The sequence below is a fragment of the Diabrotica virgifera genome, chromosome 5 (assembly GCF_917563875.1).
Source record: "Diabrotica virgifera virgifera chromosome 5, PGI_DIABVI_V3a".
NCBI lineage: Eukaryota > Metazoa > Arthropoda > Insecta > Coleoptera > Chrysomelidae > Diabrotica > Diabrotica virgifera.
This window is the reverse complement of record NC_065447.1, coordinates 81571340-81592673: the sequence shown is the minus strand read 5'-3', so window position 1 is coordinate 81592673 and position 21334 is coordinate 81571340. Positions and strand designations below refer to the sequence as shown.

Genomic DNA, 21334 nt, shown 5'->3' with positions numbered 1-21334 from the left:
ACATTAACAAATTATGCCTAGTTAGTAAGTACATATTAAATTTACAGCTTGTTTAACATGTTTATAAATGACATGAAGAATTTCCATATCATTTGTAAATATTAAAGTATTAAGGTTTATTGGGAAAAAACATTTTAAATCTTTTAATTCCTTATAAAGGTCGTTTATATTATTTATTTGTAAATGACATTCTAATATGACATGTGTTAGATCTCGGATTTTGCCACAAGTACAATTAGGAGTATCTGACAAGTAAAAATATTGCTCATTTATAATATACAAAAATATATTTGTTGATATTTTAAATAGTTATTACACTACTTGTCTAAATCTAAATCCTATAAGAAGGTCTATAATATCAGATTAAATATTTGATTATTGCAGTTGAGTAATATACGAAAAATCTTGGACTACGACGCAATTCGATAAACAGCGGCAACTACGCAGTAGTTGTGACTTGAAGCTAACCCTTCCATCTCGCGATTGCCTCTTATTATGTCATGGTCGACCAATAGCGTTCGCGATGCATGACATCAGGGTCTAAAAATAACTCTGGCATAATGAAAACCGCACATGGGACTGTAAAATGTTTCAAATAAGTTTGAGTTCAGCATAGACGCGCGGACGGTCAGACGGCGGATCAGATTCATATGAAATGTTTATCAACTACGTCTACGAAGGCTCGGATAGTTTGAATTTGTGTTTGCATGATAAAGAATATAACGTTTCCGAGTGTCATAAACTATTAGTTCGTGAATCTTGCACATTTTTGACGAGTGTTTCTGATCTGTGTTGCAGCAGGTGGTTTTATTTGAGGTAAATGTTTATATTTACCCCTTTTCTGCCTATGCTGTTTTGACAGGACATATATCTTATTTGATGCAAGGAATGCTCCTAATTTTCAAAAATTTTTACTTGTACCCTACAGCTTTTAAATTTTCAATATTTGAACTTTTGTAAGAGGTAATAGGTACCTTAGAACATTTTTAAATCCATGAAAAAAACTTGAAATTAGTTGGTTTCTATACACTTACTAAATAGAATTTCTAAGATATAAAAGATTTTCAAATCCCCAAGGAAAAAAGTTTTTCTGTAGCTGGCTGCGTATACCTACCATGTATTACAAAAAATTTTCTAATTAAAATTAAAATCCTTCTGTATTTACCATTTTTAAGGGCCGTTACCCATATATTTTCAATTTTGGTGGCTTAGCATGTGAACATCCTGCACTGATGATGATCTGCATTACATCGAAAACGTTCTGCATATGTGATGTAGCCCTTTAAGAGATTTTTTAATAACTTATATAACTTTTATAAAGGATTTTAGTTAACGAAATTTTTTAAAAGATTTTAGCAAAGATCCTACTTTTTTGTAACGCTACATATTTATTTTGATCAATTTGCCAACTATTTATGTTACATCAGTTTATCCTATAAAATACATATTATATTATTTGTGTTGTGGATTAGGGTATACTATTAGTCCAAATAAATCAATTTCAAAAATGCGTTTTAAGACAGTAGGTATTCAATGAGTAAATGGTGCGTGTTGGTTTTTGCTTTTAGTTTCATTCCAGGACTAGTTTTTAAAAACTGACGAGAATAATAATTGATGATTGAGATAATAATATATTGTAAGCCAAATAACTTAAAAAGCTTAGTGTGATATTTGATATTATATTATCTGGCTTGTGACAATCTACTTGCATCAATCATTAGAACCGGTTGCAAACCTACGAAATGTCAAAGCTTTAGTCAAAGTCTAAAGTACAGAATTTATTAACTTCTATCGGTTTTTCTATTTACTCCTTTTTTTGCCAACAATTAATGAAGTCCAATATTTAAATGAGTCCGGCGCTAGGGTATATGTATATAGTGCCCGCCTACAAAACTAGCATAGGCGCCCTTAGGTTTTTTTAAATTAGTATTTTGTATAACACGTGAAAAATAGAGAAAAAGTTCATTTGGCGCCTGCAGTGCATCCCTTGCAGGCCCGTTATCGCCGGCCCTCCATTGGGGATCCCAATTTAATCTTATTTGTTCGTATTATGCAAACTATCTTCTAAAGGTTCCATCTTCTATTGAAGGTTGGATATCAACACAATATGGCAATTCTTATCTTACTTACAGCAGCTGTAAATGGTTGGTTAGAGCTCAGACTAAACCATTACCTTAGATTTCGTTACCAGGATGTTCGTCTTCTTCGGTTCTTCGTAGATCTCTTTTACCTTTGATTTTGCCTTTTTAATCAAATTGAACAGAGTATAACGAGGACATTTTACTACAGGGCCCCCGCAAGTCTGAGCGGCGCCCGCGTGCAGCACATTTTTTATCACCCTTTAAATCTACTACATCCACTTATGAAATAAATCTATAATTTTTTATTTTTGATGAGCTCTTGCTATATAGCTAATATTGCCAAACCAGATAATCTTTCCTGTACCATAGTAGACCTTAAATAATTTTTAATTAATGCTATGTTATTTAACGAACTTAGTACTTGATCATTATTCTAATACTGTCTATTTTCTATGTTAAAGGTATCATTATCTGCTATATCTATAAGATTCTCATAAATTTTAATTAGGTATATGAAATTTTAACAGCTTTATAGCTTTTATTCTACTCGACCATTTTGTATCACTTAAAGGTTATTATTTAATTTAGGAACATGAATTTTATTATACTTCTTCTACTTGTGGAGGAAGAGAAACACACGTAAAATTCTTGTACAATATTAAAAAAGTTTATTAATTAAAACAAATTTTGCGCCCTTAAATTTAAATTGTGTAATGGTTAAACTACAAAATTAAATAGTCCTTCCCCCGTAGTGTCAAATATTAGGTAAAAAGCTAAAAAACTCTCTTGTATTTCAACTTTTTTTAGAATTATCGCTTAATACTACATATTGCAAACTTAGGCTTGTTTGCGTTTTATGACAGGAATCTGGGATACAGTCCATAATTATTGAATAATATTTGGAACTATGCACCACACCGGCTAGTCTATACCCAATATTATTTTTTACTTTAGAAGACATTAATTCTATCATTAACGGATAATGCAAAATAGTTATTCGGATATTATATTATTTTAAATATTAAATAATAGTAATAATTATTAACACCAAATATAAAATAAAATTTTAACTACTTTTTTCAGTAATAACACAATATTTGATTTTTGAGATTTGTCTCGATGTTCATGACAAAATTGAAATTCAGATTGTATAAAAAATCATTATCTCATTTAAAATAAATATTTTTTATTTGCCAAACCTTCGCTTTGGCGCCCTTTTGGGGTTGCGCCCGCGTGCGTCGCACGCGTTGCACGCCCGGTTACGGGGGCCCTGTTTTACTATATGACCGAAATATTCCAGATTCATATGAAATGTTTATCAACTACGTCTACGAAAGCTCGGATAGTTTGAATTTGTGTTTGCATGATAAAGAATATAACGTTTCCGAGTGTCATAGACTATTAGTTCGTGAATATGCACATTTTTGACGAGTGTTTCTGATCTGTCTTGCAGCAGGTGGTTTTATTTGAGGTAAATGTTTATATTTACCCCTTTTCTGCCTATGCTGTTTTGACAGGACCAATGACCAACATCTAATTTGATGCAAGAAAACTCCTAATTTTCAACATTTTAACTTGTTTACAGCTTTTAAAATTTCAATATATATGAATGAAAATTTTTTGTAATAGGTACCTGGTACCTTAAAATATTTTTTAAACCATGAAAAAAATTGAAATTAGCTGGTTTCTATACCTACACTTAATAGATAGTCTTTTTCAATTATCCGTTTTTACATAAACAAAATTTAAAGTAAAATATTTTAGCAAGAATCCTACTTTTTCATTACATAAATTTTTAAATCCTATTTAATGTTACTTACATTATTTACTATAAAATACATATATTTGTGGCTCAGGTATGCACATTATTGGCCTTTTTTAACACTGATGATGGTTTTTTTTAAACCGAAAACGTTATGTGATGTAATGTAACCCCTTATTTAAGGTCTTTTCAATAATATACCTGTTACAAAGGCTCTAGTATTTTTGTGATTTATGGTATACAGCCAGCTACAGGATTTTTATTGTCCTCATGGATTTTTACATATATTTGTGTTGTGGATTATACATTATACATTATACTTTATACTATTAGTCCACATAAATCAATTTCAAAAACGCGTTTCAAGGCAGTAGGTACTTATTCAATATCTAAATGGTGCGTGTTGGTTTTGTTTGATTTTTGATCTGCTTTTAATTTGATTCCGTGACTAGTTTTTAAAAACTGACGAAGAATAATAATTATCATTGATGATTGAGAACTAATTGCAAGCCAAATAACTTAAAAACCAAGTACATAGTATGATATCTGGCTTGTGACAATCCACTTGCATCAATCATTAGAACCGGTTGCAAATCTACGAAATGCCAAAGCTTTAAGTCTCAAAGTCTAAAGTACAGAATTTATTAACTTCTATCGATTTTTCTATTTACTCCTTTTTTGCCAACAATTAATGAAGTCCAATATTTCCATGAGTCCGGCGATAGGGTATAAAGGTGCCCGCCTGAAAAGCTTAGACGCCCGTTGGTTTTTTACATTAAGTAGTATTTTGTATAACACTAGGAGAAAAACGATCATTTTGGCGCCCCCCAACAGGGGCGCCCGCCTGCAGTGCATCCGCCTGCAGTGCATTCCTTGTAGGCCTGTCCATTGGGGGAACCTATTTTAATCTTAAAATAAAATTTTTATTTTTTAATTTTTAATTCAGTTGCAATGCGAAGGCACAATCTTACTTTTCAGTTAGAATACGGAGCGCAGTCCAGTCCCTTGAATCGCGATTTTCGGCTCTTATTGGAGCCTCATCGGAAAGAACGTAGGCTTGTTCTCCATAAATCTATTGGTTCTATATGTTCTTCATCTATTTTAATCTTATTTTTTATTGTTCTTGCTATGCTTGCAAACTACTTTCTTCTTAAGACAACATGGCAATTCTACAGCAGTTCTAAATTGTTAGTGAGTTCAGACTAAACCATTCCCTTAAATTTCGTAACGATGAGGTTGGTCTTTTTCCTATATCTGTTTTACCTGTTATTATGCCCTGTATAATCAAACGCAACAGACTATATAGGGTGAGGCAAATAAAGGGCCTATTAGAAATATCTCAAGAACTAAAGGCAACTGAATGATGAAAATTGGAATAAGATGGTTTTGAAGCCTGATCTATTTAATGAAAATATTTTCATCGATTTGTTACTTCCGGTTATACCGGAAGTTGCTTGTAACTTCGTTTTTGTAAATGGGACACCCTGTATATTTTTACATTTTTGGATTCTGCTCGATTTCTTCTTTCTTAAAATATAAGGTTTTGTAACATTATACAGCGTAGGTTAAAAGATAATTACGTTTTCTTATTAATTTCGTAGCAATATTCACACCCTGTAGGATTGTAGTAGTTTGACATAATAAACTCTATTTATATTCAAATGATTTTTAATATAGTCTACTTTTGTTAACAATTATTAGTTTAGCTAAATGTTAATTTTAGTATACAGGGTGGGTCGAAACTCGGAATGAGTATTTTCTGGGTTTTCTTAAATGGAACATCCTATATTTTAGTATTGTAATGAAATGATATTTCATGGTACTTTTTTACTTCTTAAGCATTCCCTATACCTAACTGCTTTAATTTGTGCTTAATTGTTAATCGCACCAACAATCTTAACTTCGATGGTATTTTGATAGCTCAACCATTATTGGCAATTTTAAGTATAAGTCTAGATTAATATGTATTTATTTCCAAAATATTATTTGTGATTGAATATTTTCACGGCCAACCTAATACAATTTCACCTATTTTGTGTTGCAATTAATGTTTGACTTGAATCACCAATAACTCACAAATTAAAGCAGATAGGTATAGGGAATCCTTAATAAATTAAAAAGTACCATAAAATAACATCATTACAATACTAAAATACAGGGTGTTCCTTTTAAGAAAACTCAGAAAATACTCATTTTGAGTTTCGACCAACCCTGTATACTAAAATGAAAAATTTAACGATACCAATAACTCTTAACAATAGTAGACTATATTAAAAATCATTTGAACATTAATAGAGTTTATTATGTCAAACTACTACAATCCTACAGGATGTGAATGTTGCTACGAAATTAATAAGAAAACATAATTATCTTTTAACCTACCCTGTATAATATTACAAAACCTTATATTTTAAGAAAGAATAAATCGAGGAGAATCCAAAAATGTAAAAATATATGGGGTGTCCTATTTAAAAATACGAAGTTACAATCAACTTCCGGTATAACCGGAAGTAGCAAAGAGACCAAAATATTTTCATTAAATAGTTTATACCTTAAAACCCTTGTATTCCAATTTTCATTATTCTGTTAGCTTTAGTTCTCGAGATATTTCTAATAGACCCTTTATCTGCCTCACCCTGTATTGTATATAACGAGGACCTCTTACTATATGACCGAAATATTCAATATTCCGCCTCTTAATTGTCTATCTACATATACATACCTAATTTCTTTACTCTTATTGACCCTACCAAGGACTTCAATATGTATTGCTAATCTTGTCTAACCGTGATATTAGTAGCATTCTTCGATAACACCAACGCTCAAATGCTTTCAATTTCTTAATATCTTAATTGCTTCAATTTCCAGGCCTCCGATCCGTAGAGCGAAGTTGTAAGAACTACGCTTGCTATTTCTCTACGACTTTTAATTTCTTGTGTTTGTTCTGCGTTTTGACTAACCAATGTTCCTAGTTTTTTGTATTTGTCTTCTTTTTCTAACTGGATATTATTGTAATATGAATTTTGTTTTCTTTAAGCTTATTTTAATTTGGCAGACTTTGTAGAGTTGAAGTAAACATGACAGTGTCATCGACATATTTTATGGCAATAGATCACAACGGTCTTTATTCGAAGCATTCTTGTCCCAGTTTTGTACAAGAATTTATAAAAATAATATGAAAACCACTACAAACTTGAAATACAATACAACATAAAATAGAAATGATTTGTGTCCTAAAAACTGGTCTATCAATCATTTTCAAGCGGAATATAAATAGTCTACTCTACAGCATCGTCCATTCCTCCTCATTTATATCTATTATTATTCCTCTAATTTCTTCTCTCCATTCTAATGCAGATCTTTCTCTCCCTTTTCTATTCCATGGAACACACTTTAAGGCCTGTTTTGGCCATCGTTCGTCTTTCGTTCGCAAAACATGCCCATAACATAAAAGTTGGGGAGGATTTTATTGTATCTACGGCATAGGCGCCCATACACACGGGCAGGGGGGGCCGTGGCCCCCCTAGCTTTTCGGGAAAGAACAAAAATTAAATTTATATTACATAAACGTATTTTTGTCAAAAAATTATTGGATAATTTTGAGAGATAAATTGGAAACAACATATTTATTAATAAAATAATTCACATATTGGGTAATTAATAGTTTAACAGAAAATCTGTGTGTCTGCGACAGCGGTCTATATGGAATGTGCATAATAGACATTTCGCACAGTCAGGGTATGCTATTAACGAAAACATTGAAAGAAATTAGAAACGTGTGAACATAATATACTGTAACCGACACCCAAAATTACAAATTAAATGAATCATTATAATACTGCAAAGAAAATCATATCAGCAAGAAATCCGATCTCTGACCGATAATCACTAATGAGCCATTCGTCTTTGAGAACTGGCACTATAAAGATAAAGTGTAAAATCTGTGATTATATTTGTTTTCTATAATATTAAGTTTTGTGTACACCGAATAGAACCATCTTTATAAGCAGAAATAAATTCATATTGAAAAATAAATTTTTAAATTTATTGAACATAGTCAAATTTTAGTTTGCAAAAGTATGTTTTAGTAAGTAGATTATTTTTAAAGTGTACATTATGATGAACACAACAATTTTATTTAAATGAAAAACAGATGATCTTTCATGACGAATGAGTGTTATATACAGGGTGTCCCAAAAGTAGCGGAAAGGTCGAATAATTCGCGAAATGAACATCGGATCGAAAAACTGAAAAATATGTGTTAAATATTTCTCAAAAATCTATGCGATGACACTAAACAAGTCCACCACTTCAACCCCTGGGTGTGGAGCGGGGGGTAACTTTAAAATCTTAAATGGAACCCCTAATTTTTGTTGCAGATTTGAATTTTCCTTGTAAAAATAAGCAAATTTTATTCGAGTCATTTTGCGAATTGTGGATAGATAGCGCTCTAATCGGAAAAAACGATATATCGTGATACCATAGCAAAATTATAGAAACGGTCTAATATCTCGAGAAATATACTTCCAAATGAAAAACTAAAAAACATGTGTTTAATATTTTTCAAAAATCTATAGAACGACACCAAACAGGATTTTTCATTCCACACTCTGGAGGTGGGGTGAGAGTTAACTTTAAAATCTTAAATAGGAACCCCCGTTTTTTATTGCAGATTGAGTTTCCTCCTCAAAAAATAAGTAACATTTATTCGAAACTTTTTTTAGAATTGTTGACGGATGGCGCTATAATCGAAAAATGCGATTTATTTGCGCCATCTATCAACGATTCTAAAAATGTTTCGAATATATGTGACTTATTTTTCATAAGGATTCTAAATCTGAAAAAATAAAGGGGGCTCCTTTTTAAGATTTTAAAGTAAACACTTGGTTCGACACATACTCATGGTTAGTCTACTCGCCAAAGTTGAAGGCAGGGCTTTGCAAGCATTGTATTCTTTTCAAACGGGTTTTAAAGAGAGGCGCAACTTTTGTGGTACCCATGACATTTCCATTTAAAAACTTGGACAAGGTTCAAACTAGGTTTTTTAGGTGGTTTAAACTACAGTAGACTCCGTATTTAACGAGAACTGAAATGGTGGACTGATTATCTCGTTATAAGCGGATTTCGTTATATCAAACAACAATAATAATGAAATGTTTTGATGTCTCTTACGTAGTTTATTAGATGTCGATGGTCAACCTGAACAGTGAACAATGAGACTTCGCCGTCATAAATTGTAAATTTCCTATAATATTCAATATCGGTCGATAAACAGACAGAAGTTTATTACAGGTGGCCGAGTTTATTACAGCACTGGCCTCGATAATAAGACAGATGTTGGACATTTCTATGTACAGGCAGTTGGGGCATTTATTTATTTATGACCATTACAACGCTAAAAACAGGTAAAGACACGTATTCTTCGATTTCAATTTTCCTCGTTGTAACCAAATATGCCTCGTTATAGAGCGTTATAGTTCAATAGGAATTTTATGGGACACCTAATGTACCTCGTTATAAGCGAAACCTCGTTATACCCGTGTTCGTTATAGAGAGAGTCTACTGTATATATTGTCATCCGAAATATACAAAATGTAATGTGCAACATCTTCACGTTTGGCCCCCCCAACCTAAAAATTTTTTATATGGGCGCCCTTGATCTACGGTATTGTAAATCCTTCCTGTTCTAACTTTTTCACTTGGTATGTGACATCCGACATGCTCTTCTTCTTCTTAAGGTTCGTTTTCACGCTACGTCTTATTGTACGTTTTGTGTATCATACAAAACGTACGACAAAACGTACGTTTTGTTAATAAGCGGATTTCATTTTTTCGATTCGACAAGACGTACGTTTTGCTGTTTTCACGCTACGTCTTATTGTACGTTTTGTGTGATAGGACAAATATTATACATTTTTCGATTCGACAAAACGTACGTTTTGCTGTTTACACACCACATTAAGGCTCGTTTTCACGCTACGTCTTATTGTACGTTTTATGTATCATACAAAACGTACAACAAAACGTACGTTTTGTCAATAAGCGGATTTAATTTTTTCGATTCGACAAGACGTACGTTTTGCTGTTTTCACGCTACGTCTTATTGTACGTTTTGTGTGATAGGACAAATCCTATACATTTTTCGATTCGACAAGACGTACCTACGTTATGCTGTTTACACGCCACATTAAGGCTCGTTTTCACGCTACGTCTTATTGTACGTTTTGTGTGTCATGCAAAACGTACGACAAAACGTACGTTTTGTCCAGTGTATAATGTGGCGTGTAAATAGCAAAACGTACGTCTTGTCGACACACAAAACGTACAATAAGACGTAGCGTGAAAACAGCAAAACGTACGTCTTGTCGAATCGAAAAAATTAAATCCGCTTATTGACAAAACGTACGTTTTGTCGCACGTTTTGTATGACACACAAAACGTACAATAAGACGTAGCGTAAAAACGATCCTTTAGATAGTTCATTTCTACCACTTCCACTTTTTTCTTCTCTTTCATCATCATTGGCCAGCATTTAGATCCGTACATCAAAATTGGTTCTACAACCGACTTGTACTTTAGTCCTGTCGCCAGGGGGGGGGGGGGGGTACAACGGCCTCGTTAATTCAGATGGACTTACTCAAGTTTTTTTTATGTATTTTGACCCGTAGAACACGAATTTTTTGGGTAACAGTTGATCCGGATGTCGATAAGATTGTTATAGACCAAGAACTTGAGGAATCAAATAACAGCGATTTTTGGCAAAACAAAACAATATTTTGTATTTTTTGGGCCATTTTAAGTAAAAAATATTTCTACAAGTTTTTTCGTAGGATGCACAGTTTTCGAGATAAACGCGGTTGAACTTTAAAAAAATCGAAAAATTGCAATTTTTGAACCCGAATAACTTTTGATTAAAAAATAAAATAGCAAGTCTGCTTACCGCATTTGAAAGTTTAAGTCAAATTATATCGGTTTTGATTATTTGCATTGGTAAAAATTTATTTTTTTATTGTTTAACAAAGCTATAAACACGTAGGGTTTCCCGTGCTTTTACATGCGTTTTAACGCATGTAACGTAGAAATAGTCTTGATTGCACTAGTACCTATTCTACCTACTCGTTCGATTTTAAATGAGAAATCATAGAAACATCACTCACGCACTAGTTGTTTGTAGCTTTGTTTAACAATAACACAATAAATTTTTAGCAATGCAAATAATCAAAACCGACATAATTTGACTTGAACTTTCAAAGGCGCTAAGCAGAATTGCTGTTTTACTTTTTAATCAAAAGTTATTCGGGTTTAAAAATTGCAGTTTTTCGATTTTTTGAAAGTTCAACCGCGTTTATCTCGAAAACTGTGCATCCTACTAAAAAACTTGTAGAAATATTTTTTGCTTAAAATGACCCAAAAAATACAAAATATTGTTTTGTTTTGCCAAAAATCGCTGTTATTTGATTCCTCAAGTTCTTGGTCTATAACAATCTTATCGACATCCGGATCAACTGTTACCCAAAAAATTCGTGTTCTACGGGTCAAAATACATAAAAAAAACTTGGGTAAGTCCATCTGAATTAACGAGGCCGTTGTACCCCCCCTGGCGACAGGACTACTTGTAGATTGTCATTTTTGTTCGTAAACTAATTTTAGGACACCAAACAAGTTTAGTGTTTTTACCACATTTCGGCCCAGTTGTATTTTCTGCTGAATGTTCCGTTTTAATGTTTCTTTCTTCGCTATCACTGCCCCCGGGATTTAAATTCTTGGCATTTTTTTATTTTAGTGATAGCTTATCTCTAATCGAGAGTTGTGGGTTTCCTTCTTTGTCCTTTATTCTAAGATCTTCTGTTTTGTTAATGTTAATGGTGAGTCCCTTTATTCTTCTGTTAACTTTAGACTCATATTAATTCATATCTTTCTCATCGATATAATCCATGTCATCCTCGTCGTTTGTCATAATAACTTGATCGTCTGCGAAGAAAAGATTTGTTATACCTATACTTGTACTTGTTCCTAAGTTATAATCCAATCTCTCTGCATTTCCTCCTCCAGTTGTTAAATCTTTCCTGAATATAGATTTTAAATTGGGTTGGAGATAAAGAACATGCCTCAAGCCTTTTGTGAAGTAGTGATATTGAACTCATTTATGTCAATTATTTCCGAATTACAAATTTATCATTTTTCAACACTTCGAAATGCATTTCGGAAAATGCATAGAAATGCCTCTGAAATTGTATTCACAATTTTAACGACACTTTTTTCATTTACGTACATGTTCGCTATAGCGTTGATTTATCGATGTATGCATTACTTAGACCTGCCTTCGTAAAATATTTTAAACAATATTTTTAAGAGTACTCTATCATAACCATAGTCTTTCTCTATGTCAACGAACACTAAATGAGTCGGTAAATTTCTGGGTGTTCTTTTCTCTATAATTTGTTGAAGTACAAATATATTATCAAGACAAGATATATCAGCACGCAACTCACCCTGATCTTCTAATTCCTAATACAGTACAACCTGCCATATCCGGACCTCCCCATATCCGGACGGTTCTGCGTGGTTCTGCGCCGTCCGGATCTACCGAAACCTACCGAGAAAGGCAATCCTGCTGTTGGACAACGCACTAAAAAAAGAACTAAAATATGGCGAAATAATGTACTATAGAATCTATAAAACGTGTCTATCGACGAAAGTTATTGACGGCGTTGACTACTGGAATGTATGAAGGAGAAAACGTTTCAGAGACTGTAAAAGAAGTAGTGGTCTTGATATCCGGATTTTTTCATATCCGGATCGGTCTGTCGCCACATTGATCCGGATATGGCAGGTTTTACTGTATGTATTGGTTTTCGATTCGTTCTTTTATCAATAGACCGAAGCTCCAATTTTCTGGAATATTTTCTTGTTTTCTTAGAGATTTACCAAAGATCTCCGCCAAAAATTGTATTGGGTATAATTGACGGTTCGAGTTTTATGAGTCCAATGGGGATGTTTCCAGGTGCTGTGGATTTCCCGTATTTCATTTCCCTAAGGTTCGTCCTACCTCGTCCACACTGATTGGTTGTACTTCGTCTTCGTCTATTGGATTTGTTCTGAAGTCTCTGTAATTGATTTCGCAATGTGGTCTTGCTTCCGTCAATAGGGATTTGTACTATTCTTCCGACTCTGACATAATTATGTGGTTTTAAATCTCCCTGTTCCGTTGTGATCTTTTTTGAGATTTCCTATGCTTCAGATTCTCGAGTTCCATCCGTATATCTATACATTTTTTGTGTCACATTTCGTTTTTTTCTTTTGCTCACAGCAGTTAACTTCCCTATTCTAGTAAGTGTACGTTCTCCAGTCTTTTGGATTTTGTGCTTGTAGCCAGTGCTTCCGATATACGATAAGCTTCCTTTTTGGTATCTACCAACTGCCTTATTTCTTGTGGCCACCATTCCGGATCTTGGTTTTGTACATTTTCTTTATACCCTATGGCCTATGGCATCTTGTGCTGCATTATGTATATGTACCTACAGGTCCTACAGTCTTTTATTTGACAGTATAGTTCTTCCACCTTCTTATTTTTTTAATACTTAGTAGGCAATCTGAGTTTGTACAAAAATTAGGTGGATTTATTCTTTCGACTTTCCAAATTATTTGAAAGTCCAAAGATTCAAATAAATATTTGAAATAACAACCAAAAATTATGGACTACTGAACTAATCAACCCGAAAGTGACTATAAATTAATGTTGTTGGGTAATTAGCATGTTTGAGATACCAGATACCAGATAATGAAAGTTTACGTATTTATAAAAATATATGAAATAGTTACTTTAACCTAATATTTCTATATAGGGCATTTCATTCCCAGTCATTTGTTTCGAGCTATATTAATATTATACACGCAGATTATACAACATATGACAGAAGCTCGAAACAAATGACAATCGATGAAAAGCCCTATACTGCGTATGTGCTACATAAACAGGAAAAAAGGACATACAACTTTGATATGCAAAATTGTATATCCCCTCCAGCGCTCCCCTTTCGTCGGACAATTTCATTTCGAAAAGTCAAACAATTTTAGAGTTATGTGGAATGTTATGGAATTGAGCCCATAACTAATGTTTTGACGTTTTGTTTTCCACTCCCAAAATCGTTCTCAAAAAGAAAGTCTAAAAAATTCTGGGAAGATTTTATAACCTGATTTTTTTTAGGTTATGTGTTATAGTTATGTGTATAGGGTATTCCAACATGCTGTCAAAATGAAATCAATATGGCAGCCGGAAGGCAAACATAAATGTTATTATAGAAGTTCCTAATGTGTTTTAGATCATTTTAGCTGCGCTTCTTTGCAATTTTGTTTTATACAAGGATTAATTTAACATTTTCACTATACTTTATTTCACGTTAAGAATAGAACGTTACGCTTATGGAGATCAGTGTTGACAAACCTCTCGGGCACGGATAGCTACTCGACTTCCGATATACGATTCATTTTAATCAGTACGGCGCCGGCGTGCCATCGGCGCGTTCTATCGTTCATAAGAAATGCATGGGGCTATCTTCGCAATGTTTTATTCTTAACGTGAAATAAAGTATAGGAGAAATAATTTAAAAATATAATATGCCTCATTTCTGTTGTGTATTGATGTGTGGAATGCGAAGTACCTAATAAAGCGTGATAAAGTTAAGTTTTATCGGTTATCATCGGAGAGACAAAAACAATGGCCAAATAACTATGTCGATGTTACTTACATTTGGAAAACTTTATCCTCTGTACAAAGAAACAATTCTCTGTGGTTGAAAAAAATTGTTTGAAATGATGTTACTTTCCTATATCAAATTCTAACTATTTTTGTGTGTTATTTTTGTGTTAATTTATTTGTGTAGTCTGTATCATAGGTGTGATTGTTGAAAACATTAAATTTAAATTAAATTAAATTCCATTATCAATTTGTTAAATTTAATGATAATCCATTTAATTAAATTAAAATTTAATTTTTGTTCGTGGTTGTGTTGTATGGTGCATATGTATTTAGATATGCAATGGTTTTTGTTTGTTCTTCAACTCCCTTTTATTCCGCTATTCTTGTACACCAATAATAATTGTGGGTAAATCCGATATATGTAAAAATAAATGATACATACTTGACTGGATGTGCGTTATAAAATAGACAATAATAAACCTGGAAGCGCATCCAGTTCCCATACAATTTCGTAGCATTCTATCGAAACTATTTACATTTTGCGGTTAAGACAAATGTTCATATTAAACGGTTATCTCGAATTTAATGATTCACATAAGGATTTCACAATTAAAAAAACAATAATATCAAAATTGTGTTAGATTTATAAATAAAATATGAAGTAATGCGAAGAGTTAATTTTTTGTAAGAAATCAAAAGTCGAAATAGTTATATATCTACAATTTTTCTACAGGGTGTTTTTATTTAACTACAACGTTCTACCATAGAAAGCTCTTGGTAATTGATAAATTTCGAAACATCGAAACTTTTGGGAGGGTACTTGCTGGGATACAAGTTATAAATAAAAATATAAAATTGATTATATATGAGGAGGTGGCGGTCAAAAAAGGATTTGTCACAACTAGAAAAATGTTCAGAAAATCAAAAGACTATTTCTTTATTTTCCAAGTTTGTGGTTATTACATTTTTTTTTCTAATGATAGATTGGTAGTTCTGGACACTAAAAATAAACATAAAAGTAAAATATTATGTGCTTATTTTGAAAAAAAAAAATGGGTTTATTCAATGGACTAAACGCGTTTTGATCGACCGCTATGGACAAAACATCCTTTGAATAAACTAGTCCAAGTAATGAAGCTTAAAATAGGACAAAACCTCGCAATTTTTACAGAATGGATCGATTTGCTTGAAAATCTGAGAATCAGTAGTGGATAGTCCAAGAATCAAAATCTATATGATGCCGAAAGGCGCTTTTACCATGGGGGTGGTTGCCATCCCATCTCGGGTGTCGAAATTTTTTATTACATTTTGACCACAAAAGTTGGTAAAAACGTTTATTCTAAGCAAAAAACGTTCTATACATTTTTTTGATAAAATTAATAGTTTTCGATTTATTCGCTATCGAAAGTATTAGTTTTATATCGAAAAAATCAATGTTTTTAATAAGTTTTCTGCTAATAACTCCAAAAGTTTTCGTTTTATCAAAACATGTTTACTTAACAAAAATGTACCTTTTAATAAAATAAACAAAACCGTTTTTTAATTTTCTTTAAGACCAATAGTAATCGAGCTACACCTTATTATATGTTAGCTCTTCTTCGACAAATGCTAAAAATTGTAATTTCAAAGTGAAAAGACGGGAAAACTATGCATTTTTCGAGGATAACTTGTTCGAACTAATTTAAAGTATTTAAAAATATCTATCTCTAGGGATAAAAAAGTCTCTAGCTCAAAAATTAAGTGACTTACAATGAAAATAATGTCAGTCCCTATTTTTTTCAGCGAAAAAGTGATCGCAAGCAACCCCCTAATCACCACCCTAATTAAAATTAGTCATTGACCTTATTTTATCTTTTTTATTTATGTATTATTAATAGGCTCTAGAAGTTTGACCGGCTTAGCATGATTAGTTTAAAAAAAAATGGAGTTAAAAGCGAATAACGAATTTTTGTAGTTTGGAAAAAAATGGCCTTTTCTTCAGAACAGAAAGATTAGCATCAGAGATACGAAAAAATCTTTAAATATGAAATTGTAACCAATTTAATTCCCAACAATCCGGTTTGCAAAAATTGTTTTCTACGGCAAAAATTGGGTGAGCTATTGACAATTAAAACTTGTAATAACATGCAAAAACCACCTTTTATCAACCCTTTCAAAGTCACCTCCTTTTGCGACTGAGGATTTTAAAAATATTTAATATTAATAATCTTATAGACCTTGTAAAAACATACAAAATTTTTTTTTACCAAACTTTCTAAGTAGACAAGGCGAAAACGGCGGGTTCGTTGGGAAAAATATTCCCATGAGATTTTTTTGCATAATCACATTCTTGAGACATCCCAGAATAAGGTTCAAGAAGTCGCCCACGCGAAAAGTGGTCCAAATTTTTTTTAACAATTTTTTTTAATCAAATTGCAAAAATCAATATTTTTGACCCTGACAAATTTTTTGTAGGTTTTTTGGGCCATTCTGGACAAAAAAGGTCTGTTATATTTTTTCTCTAAAGTTGATCGTTTTAGAGTTATAAGCAATTTAAAATTTGAAAAACGCGAAAATTACCATTTTCAAGGCTTAATAACTCGGTTAAAAGTTATTATTATGAAAGTCAGAAAGCGACTAAATCAAAGTTTAAAGCCCCCCCTACAAGATCCTGAAGAAATTTTTGTCATTATTTTATTACTAAGCTGTTATTTTTAAGTAATAATAATAAGCGTCATGCACGTGTTAGGCGGCCGTAATGCCGAGTGCGAGAGAGATGCCATTCCGGCAGTCCACTTGTGCATCTTACTCGCACTCACATTTACAGCCGCGTCAATACGATCTAACCGCTCATTGTTATTAATTAAAAATAACAGCTAAGTAGTAAATTAATGACACAGATTTCTTCACGATCATGTAGCGGGAGCTTTAAACTTTGATTTAGTCACTTTCTGACTTTCATAATAATAACTTTTAACTGAGTTATGCCTTGAAAATGTCCATTTTCGCGTTTTTCAAATTTTAAATTGCTTATAACTCGAACACGATCAACTTTAGAGAAAAAATAAAACAAACATTTTTTGTCCAGAATGGTCTAAGAAACCTAAAAAAAAATTGTCCCGGCCAAAAATATTGATTTTTGCAATTTGATTAAAAAAATGTTAAAAAAAATTTGGACCACTTTTCGCGTGGGCGACTTCTTGAACCTTATTCTGGGGTGTCTCACGAATGTGATTATGCAAAAAAATCTCATGGGAATATTTTTCCCAACGAACCCTCCATTTTCGCCTTGTCTAAAGATAAAAAATAAAAAAGTTAGGGATAAAAAATCAATATATTTTTTGAAAAAAAAAGGAGAAATCCAATTGGAAGCATAATAATGTAAGCTAGCGATGTTTTTAGTCATTGGCCTTATTCATTCTTCTTTATTTGTGTATTATTAATAGATTTTAGAAGTTTGACTGGCTTAGAATGATAAGTTTTAAAAAAACTGGAGTTAAAAGCGAATAACGAATTTTTGTAGTTTGGTAAAAAATGCCATTTTCTTCAGAATAGAAACATTAGCATCAGAGATACGAAAAAATGTTTAAACGTGAAATTGTAGGTTATTTAATTCCCAAGAATTTGGTTTGAAAAAATTTTTTCTACGGCAAAAATTGAGTGAATCGTAAATGAGTATTATCGAAAAACATTGATTTTTGCGATATAAAACTAACACTTTCTATGGCGAATAAATCGAAAACTATTAATTTAATCAAAAGAATGTATGGAACATTTTTTGCTTAGAATGAATATTTACATCAACTTTTGCGGTCAAAATATAATAAAAATTTCCACCCTCGAGATGGGGTCGCAACAACCCCCATGGTAAAAGCGCTTTTCGGCATCATATAGATTTTGATCCTTGGACTATCCACTACATATTCTCAAATTTTCAAGCAAATCGATCTATTCTGTAAAAATTGCGAGGTCAAAAGCTTCAGTTCCTGGACTAAACCCTATGAGGACTAATCCTATTTTGATTGATCATATTGGTGAAATGTAGGTGAAATGAATTTACAAAATAATAAATTTGATGTAAACATCAATCATTTTATTACTTATGAGTTTAAAATCGAAAGTTAACTACTAGCTTAGCTCGGCGACACGGTAACAATGAAACTGAACAGAACACTGTCAAAACCCCTAACCTCAAACAACAGAGCATCATGGGTAGGGCGAATGCTGTCCTGTGATTGGCTCGTTGTGACTAAACCTTTTCTGATCAACCACTTATGGTGGACAAAACTTGTTTTATTCGGCTACCTATATTAATTTGATATGTAAAAAACCATACAACAAAATTTGTTTTGATCAAACTTTTATTCATTAACATATAGGGTTCAAAATAAGTTTTAAAATTACACTAAAATCTCAACAGGTGATTGATTTATTATGACAAATCCTTTTTTGAACGCCACCTCCTCATATATTCAAATTTTTGAACAATATGCTGTTTAAGAAATTAATATTTTGGCGTCAATTAATTTTGGAAAAATTTAACCACTCTTTCGCTATTAGGGCTAGTGGCTCGAACATGTTTTGTGGAAAATATTTTTTTGTTTACCGAACAATTCACTAGGTAGATATCTAAAGCCTACACTCCTTGAGACTAAACTTTAATGCCAGATTTACACTCAGCCTTTGCCACTGCTCCTGCCGCTGCCAGAAATATTGCCCGAAATACAAAATTGCGATTGAAGTGTTCACATCAGTCCTCACTAGTCCTCACCAATGTCTTCACTCCTCACTACTCCTCACCGATGTCCTCACAACCACAACTCCATAGATAAGAGGGTTAGGTTAGGTTAGGTTAGCACAACTCACAAAAGTTTAAATAATATGTAGTACGTTCTTTAAAGGTAAAATATTGCAAAACCTCTAAATTTTAAAGAACCGATTGGATTGACATGAAAGGCATACACATAGCTAACAAGTCAAAGAAAAAAAGTGATATTGTGCCAATGTGTGCTTTTGCCCTAGGGGTGAGTCTCACCCCCTTTTGGGGGTGAAAAATATATGTTCGAAATAAGTCCGGAAATAGATAAAATGATTAATTCTAAGCAAATTTTGTTTTATAAAGTTTTTTTCACCAAGGTAATACTTTTCGAGTGAATATGTTAATTTTTCTACAAAATGACCACGTTTTCAGACGGTTTTTCGCAAATAACTCAAAAAGTAAGTATTTGGTCGAAAAAAAAAATTTTTTATCAAAAATATTGCACGTAAAATAGTGAAAAACATGGTGTATATATTAGGTCACTATACCTTGTAGAAGCAGAGTTATAGCTAATGAAAAATAGGTTCATATTCGTCAAATTCCAAATCGAATATTTTAACGTGCCATAACTAAACAACGAAGCACTTATTTGGGGAAAACTCATTTTAACTTTTTTAAAGTGTTTAAAAAATGCTTATTTTTGTTAAAAAAAAATTATCATCAAAAGTAGACAATTTACGCTCAAAATAAAGTTGGTCTCTTTTTTTGGTAAGAAATCGGGAAAATCACCCCCTAATTAACATTTCAAATGAATTTATTTGTTACCACTTCACAAGTTTTTTACTCGCGTATGTATTGATCATATGATCTGTAAGTTTCATCGGTTCAAAGTGCTTATTTTTGAAAGAGCTGTAGTTAAAAGGGCTTGAACGACTCACTTATCACGAGTGTATGCAAATTTAGAAACACCGAATCTTAACCAATTTTTGTCTTACAGAAAAACAAAAGAATACGAAATATTCAGCAAAGTAAAGCCGACTTTTTTATTGTTTAAGATTTTTTGGTATCTCTAAAAATTTTTAAGTTATTTTGAAAAAAAGGATTTTTTCAAAATTAAAATTTTTAAAAATTTTACTTTAAAACCAATTTTTTTCAAAAATAAGCACTTTGAATCGATGAAACTTACAGATCATATAAACACAACATAAGTAAAGTAACTTGTGAAGCGGTAACGATTAATTTCATTTAAGTTGCTAATTGGGGGGTGATCTTCCTGATTTTATTTTGCGAAAACAAAAGGGACCAACTTTATTTTGAGCGTAACTAAGTTATATTTGATCCTTAAATTTGTTTTTGTATAACAATAGAAATAAAGCTTTTTTTAAACACTTTAAAAAAGTTGAAATGTTTTTTCCCCAAGAATGCTTCATTATTTGAATATTTCACATTGAATTATTCTATTTGGAATTTTTCGAATATGAACCTATTTTTCATTAGCTATAACTCTGCTTTTGCTAGGTATAGAGACCTAATATATAAACCGTTTTTCACTTTTTTATAGGCTATAGTTTTGCTAAGCATATTTTTTTCGACAAAATGCTTACGTTTTGAGTTATTTGCGAAAAAACGTATAAAAACGTGTTTATTTTGTTCAAAAATGAACATATTCACTTACAAATAACTCAAAATGTATTGATTTGGTGAAAAAACTCTATAGAATAAAAGTTGCTTAGAATTAGTCAGTTTATCCATTTCGGGACTTACCTTGGACATATATTTTTTCACCCCCGAGATGGGGTGAAACTCACCCCCAGGGCAAAAGCACACATCGGCACCATATCACTTTTTTCTTTGACATGTTAGCTATACGTACACCAAATTTCATGTCAATCCGAGCGGTTCTTTAAAATTTACAGCAAAAACCGTGAAACAATGTACTAATGAAAAACCAGTGGAAACACAAAAAATGCGCTAATATCACTGAAAATGATAAACATCAAAATTCTTAGTCAATACCTAATGCCTCATAGGCATGGACAAGCATTTCTATGGAC

General features: G+C 32.2%; 1 protein-coding gene across 2 annotated transcripts in view; it reads left to right on the top strand.

Annotated features, from left to right (window-relative positions):
• Positions 1 to 588: 588 nt before the first annotated feature.
• LOC114333875 (activating transcription factor 3) overlaps positions 589 to 21334 on the top strand; it is a 448179-nt gene continuing 427433 nt past the window's right edge. The window contains exon 1 of one of the 2 annotated variants that reach the window (XM_050650189.1): positions 589 to 816. The gene's annotated coding sequence lies outside the window, so the exon portion shown is untranslated. Of the gene's footprint in view, positions 817 to 3407; positions 3553 to 21334 lie in introns of those variants that run through there. The other variant, XM_028283869.2, reaches the window with a different exon arrangement.